The sequence below is a fragment of the Cupressus sempervirens genome, chromosome 3 (assembly GCF_028749045.1).
Source record: "Cupressus sempervirens isolate cs-2001-9-10 chromosome 3, ASM2874904v1, whole genome shotgun sequence".
In the NCBI taxonomy this organism is placed as follows: Eukaryota; Viridiplantae; Streptophyta; class Pinopsida; order Cupressales; family Cupressaceae; genus Cupressus; species Cupressus sempervirens.
Genome location: NC_143120.1, coordinates 751257317 through 751264001, shown reverse-complemented (window position 1 = coordinate 751264001; position 6685 = coordinate 751257317).

Sequence of the window (6685 nt, the reverse complement as noted above, 5' to 3'; positions counted from 1 at the left end):
TTTCTCTATTTTATTATGCTTATCCTTTGTGAGCTTATTAAAATCTACATTCTTCAAATCATTCATGTCACCATTCCTAATCTTAGCACATAATTTGTCAATAGAAGACTTAGGTGGGCGACTTACCACTTTAAACTTACTGTGGTCTTCTGATTCTGTTCTTTCTTCATTTGAATCAGGTTGAGCCACAAATTTTCTTCTTTTCTTTGGCTCTTCTTCAGTCTTCTTAGTGGATTCCTTCCTCTTTGTTGCCTCTTCCTTTGCCTTTTGTGTAGTAGCCCTTGTAGTAGCTCTAGTAGTAGGCTTCTTAGGTGCAGGCTTTGCTACTTTCTTTGGCTTGGGCTGAGGAGGTGCTTTTTCCTTTCTTTTGGTGACCTTGGTTTGGATGGATGTTTCCTTGGCTTGTTCTTCCTTCTCACTCTCATCCGCATCTTCACCTAGGCCTTGGGTCAACTGAAGTGGCCCTTGCTCTAGCTCATCTTCATCTTTCTCATTTCCTTCCTCTTCTTCATCATGACTTATTTCTTCTACTTCTTCTACAGTACTTGTCTCTCCAATATCTACCCCAAATTTCTTCTTAAGCTTCTTTACAAGCTTGTCTTTCTTCTTGACTATTGTTGTTATCTTGAGGTCTATAACCACCCTTATTTTGACAACATCATATGTTCCAAAGTGCTTTGCAATTTTATCAAATTCCTCTACAAGAAATGTTGTAATAGTTGTTGAAGCCTAATCCACATCAAGTTCATAACCCAGTGGTCTAAGCCATCCGACTCTAGGGATGACTGCTTGTATGTAAGAATAGTCAATATCCACTAGTAAAAAAATGTCCTTTTCATGTTTCTCTACCAATGAGACTGGAATTCTCATTCTCTATTTCATGGATTGTTTGAAGTCCTCAAAATAACTGGTCATTTGGGCATCAAAGTTTTCGCCCATTTGATCAATGAATTCATTTATTTGGTCAACAATAGTCTTATTTGGATCCCATTTCACCTTCCCTATTGAGGGGAATTCTTTCATAATGTAGAAAAATATGCAAACCAAAACTGAGCCAAATTTGCATTAAGCCCCTTTTGATTTCCTTATGGCTTCCAAGTTTTCATTGATTTGCTACATCATCAACTCTGCAAGATCATAAGTATGATCCTTTTTCACTAGCTTGTACGCAACATCTATTGCTATGCAAGGTACACTGTTCAACCTGTTGGTTTGGTAGAATTTGAGAGATATAACCTGATGCAGGCAAGGGATGAATAACTAGGGTCAAAGGCACACCCAGCTATCCAAACCACCCTGCAAGAGTTAACACAACGGAAGCAAACACGAGGAATAGCACCAAGGAAAGAGAGAACAAGGATATATTTATTGATTCATCAAATATTCAGCATACATGCCCAGTTGTAAGGCCTTCTAGGTTACGGCCAATTACAAATGTACAACTTCTAGACCTCCAAATCAGCTTTTTAAATCCACATATCTCTTTTCTTTTGTACTCTCCCCTAAAATCTGCCCTAAACCTAAACCTAAACACCCTACTTATACTTGCCAAAATGGCTTACGAATAATTCTAGAACATAGAGAAACCACAAGTCGGCCCTCATCAAATATAATTAACTATACCAAAATTAAATGTGAGCAAAGTCGGCCCAATTGGAACTAGGCAGAATGAACTAATGTGCAGGATTACAAAGAAACCCAGGATGCTCCTGCATCATAATCCTTACAACAAAATCTAGTAGGGGGTCTTTGATGATGTCAATTGTCATACCCCTGTTGTTCCCCTTGGCACCAGTGTTTTTCTCAATTGCCTCCCTCTTATCACTCCTTAGGGTCTTGGGCTGATCTAGGGTTGGAATACCAGTAACCCTATGTACAATTTTCTTTGTGAACTTTACTGGCCCTGTTTCTAACCAAAAAGCTCCATCATGGACTCTACTCAACACAATGTGTATCTATTCTATTTTAAAGACAATAGGGAAAACTAGGGCTTTGGTCAAACCCTTCTTCTCAACTATGGAGAATTCGTCTTTAAGTTTCCCATTTTCACAGAGTTTATCAAATGCATTGAAAATCTCTAAATCTCATATTGCTCCTATCTTACAGTTGTAGCATTTGCGTACATCCTGAACCATTACTACTTTATCAAGAATCATAGATAGGGCAACAGCGGGATCATTTTTGTAAGCAACCTCTGCGATTGGCTTGAACTCAGGTTGTTTAACTTTGTTGCTAACTAATTGAATTTCCAAACCTTCCTTTCTCATTGCAGACTTAGAACGAGATGCCATTTCTAACCGAACTAAGGTATACTATTTAAACAAACTTTTCAAACTGTGTAACTCGGCACTTGAATGAAATACCTAGTAAATCGATGAAATGGAGTTGGGTTTTTGTTAAATCACTGTAAATTGCCTTTTGATTGCTGGGAAATCGCTTAATCACTCCACTCATCTTTTCTCTTTGTTCGAATGATCAAAAAATGAATGATTTTCACTTTTATTAGGCTTGAAACCTAGCATTTATTGCATTCGTACTTTACAGCTGTCATTCGGCTTCCAAAGGATTTTCCAACTCGACATCAATTCAATTTCATTCACTCGGTAGCTACTATCTTGTTTCACTCGACATCTACTAATCTTGTTAATTGCTCGGCAGCCATTATCAAGTCTTACTCGACAGCTACTAGACTGTTCAACTCGACATGTACTGGAGATTTACTAAGCAACCAAAGGTAGCTCAGCATCATCTTCCAACTTTTATCCTGACATCTTAACTTATGCTAATTTCCTCTTTGTAGTGCTCCTATGTTCTTTTGGGTTGATGTAGGATACATCTTTATATGTATCAACCCCATGTGCCTTTCTAGTGCTTAATTTGATGAGGTGTGATCACTTGACCTCTTGGGTGAAGTGATCTCTCCATTTGATGTGCTACATTCACCTTTCTTCTACCATGTCTTCTTCATATCTTCCCTGATGTGTTCCATATCAACTTTTTCTTTACCCTTGTTACCTTTAGTCTTGGGTGCCTTGACCTTTGTTGGACAATTCCTGCTAATATGACCAGTCTTTAAGCAACTAAAACATGTAGTTTGGTTTAACCATCTGCTGTAACTTCCCTTAAAATGTATCCTTATGCAATTTTCAGGAATGTGTCCATACTCTTGACAATAGTGATAGCTATACCTGGTGTTGTAATCCCAACTGTAGTGATGTGCATGATTGATTCCTCTTGCAGGCTGATTACGTGTCCACATAGGCTTTGATCTGCATTCAAATGCTCCATGTCCATTTTTTTGTAGTTGTAGCAATGACCCTCAAATCTTGGTGCCCTCATGGTCTTGGTTCTACAGTCTCGTGTTAAATGTCCTTGCTTTTTGCACTTGTGACAGAAATTTGCATTTATAGGCTTATCATGTTGATGACTATTCTTACTTCTACACATATTAGAGATATGTCCTTTTTTACCACAGAAATGACAAGTAGGTTTAGTGTTCTTAACTTTGTTGCTTTTTTCTTCTACAGCCTTGGATGATTCTCCTTGTTCAGTGCTGATGTAGCCAAGTCCTGTAGTATCATTACTAGCCCTTGGTGATTTCAACAATTGCTCAAAGTACTTGATGACCTCATTGGGTTTGTTGTAACTTTCTGCTATTTCCTTTTCTCTCTTCAATTCATTCTACAATTGTTCATTCTATATCTTCAAGGTGGAGATCTCAATATCCTTCATGTTTAGCTCATGATGAGCATTCATCATCTGGCTTAGGGTATCTAACTGCATGTTTGAAATCTTTTCAAATTCAATTATCTTCTCTTCCAACCTATTGATGAGATTCCTCTTGTCATCTTCTACCATGGCCTTGTCTTCAATAACTCTTTTCTTTCGTTCAGTCACTTCACAAAGCATTATGGCTTGTGATTCTTGTTCTAGCTTGAGTAATCTAATTTCTTCAGCTTGTGCTCTATTTTTCTTCATTAATTCTACTATTGCTGCATCAAATTCATTGGAGTCTCCATTGGAAAACACTTGTGAGGTGTCAATCTCCGTGTAGTGTATGTCATTTTCAGCTATGGCTATCTCCTTTCTTCTTTTCAAAGATTTTCTCAGTTCCTCCCTGGCTTCCTCTACTTTGTGTAGAGCTAGTTGCACATCAATCACCTAATTGTTAATGATCTTCCCAAGTTTGAAAACTTCCATCTTCTAACCTTTTTCTCCAAGTTGTTAGGCTTCTTCTTGAGAGAACCAGTGCTCTGATACCAATTGTTGGAATGTTCAAATGGGAAGAGTACTTCTGGGGGGGGGGGGGGTGTGTGAATCAGAAGTACCAATTTTTATCCTTTCAAACTCATATTAACATATAACTATTATAAAAAAAAATTGCATGCATGTAAACATATAAACAAACATGAAATGAAAACATGTATCAACACATAACACAAAGATTTGGTAACCCAAAAACCCTCCAGGAATAAGAAGGTAAAACTGGGGTGGGGATGACACCCACAAAAATTACTGCAGCAATGAGTTCAACCACTTCTGATGGTTTTCCCTATTAAAGGCTACAACACACTGTTAAATGTGACCTATTGAAAAGATTTACAAACACTTTACATGAAGTGTCACCCTGTTAAAGGATTTACACAAGGCTATTAAACCCACCTAATACATAGGATTTTCTTAACCTTCTCCAAAGTTCCTCCTACCTAGCTGTTAAGCTAACCTATCACCATAGGATTTCAACCTCTAATACAATTTTGAGAGAGTATTAGAACATTTGACTTGATTGAATAGAATCTCAAGTTGTTGGGTTCAGGTACTTGATCTTCTCATCCTCTTCTGATCCTTGCTTGATCTGATCTATGAATATGTCCCCTGTTCTGTTCTGATCAACTGGATGTATAAATGTTGTCCTTACCACTATGTCTTTTTCTCTTCACACTGATTTTTTTCTATAATCTCCCCCTTATATTGTTTTCTTCCACTGCACAATGGTGCATTCGTTCTCCTTATAAAGAATGCGAAGACTTTGGGTTAGGTATGGATCTACGATCTATATTGAATCTCAAATTCTCGCTCATACTTTGCATTTTTCTTATTGGTTGCATGCCTTCACCATTTTTCTGATTGGCTGCATGCAAATTGCATAGGGAATGTAAACGATTCATCCTTATCCTTTTTCTCCTTCAAAATTTCTCTAAGTCGGCTCCAAAAACGGTTTACATCTTAGTTTGTGCAAATACAAACTCTTATGTTGATTCTGCATTGCTTGGCACATGAAGTATTACTAATGCTCGACACATACTATTTCTGGATTGCTCAGCATCAACTATGTTTTCTGGTTTGCTCAACACCTATTATATCCTGTATTGCTCGGCATATGTTGTTCTGAATTGCTCAGCATCTAAATGATTCTATAACTCGACACATGAACAATTTTGGATCACTCGGCACATACTACATTGTGATCTTCTCGGCACTAACTGTGACTCGGCACCTACTGAAATTCTGGCTCAGCATTTATTGTGTACTTGGCATGTATAGTGAAAATGGTTAAGTGTGTTGACACTCATTTGTCAATACTATTTATTTAACCAACAAAAAGGATTTTTTTAGTTGTTCTTGCATGTTAAATGGAGATATTTCATTTTTTTAACAAAATTTTATATTTGAGAAGAAAACTACTACTACCTATAGAGCAAATAATCATTATTTCTTATAAATTATTAAAAATAAATATATTTTTTTAAAAAAATTAAGCTCAATTTTATCTTTTTTTAATGTATAAATTTAAAAAATATCATCAAATTATGTTGTTGACAATTTTGTAAACTTTTGTCCTCATCAGGAACTCTCACACACTTTCGTCAATTATTCATAATGTACAAGTTTACTTTTCCAAATATCATATATTTATTTACAAGAAGTTGATATAAAAATAAATAAATTATATATAGTATAAAAAACTAACTCCTAAAAGTTCATCTTGCAAAATTCACATCCAATGAAGGGATTTCAATAATTAACAAAAAATGTATCTCTTCAGTATAATTTTATGACTAAACAAAATTCAATAAAATGTAGTGATTAATATTTGATGACTTGCTAGTTTGAAGAAGCCACATGCAATGAATTCATAGTTTTGTTTTGATCGTGTCTTTAGTTAGTTAATGGATGTTTCCGTATTGTACAAATCTATCTTAAAATAGGCTCTAAAAGAATAATTATACATAGATCGACCTAGAATGTGTGTCCTATGCCAAACAAATCATCCACAACATTTTAAATATTTTTTTCCATTGAAACAAGTGAAGATCTTGGAAGTTTATAGTTTCATTTTTAAGTGACTTGTAAAGAGGCTTACATCACTACCCTTGCATACCAAATAAGAGGTTGTTTCAAGGGAAGCACATAAACTCTAACTACCCAAATAGTAAAAGTTTAACTATTCCAAAAGAAAAACTCTCTTTCAAAGTGTTTCTAACATGGATGCAAGAAATTTGTATTTATTTTTCTAAAAGTAAATTTTGTTAAGAAATTCAATTTTTATTAGTCAACATTCTTTACTCTTAAAATCACTAAAAAAAAACCTATCTTTTTACATAACTAAATTTTAATTTTATAGAGTTATTATTAAGCATCAATTCAATTATCAAGACAAAGATTGATGACATATCAAAACCAT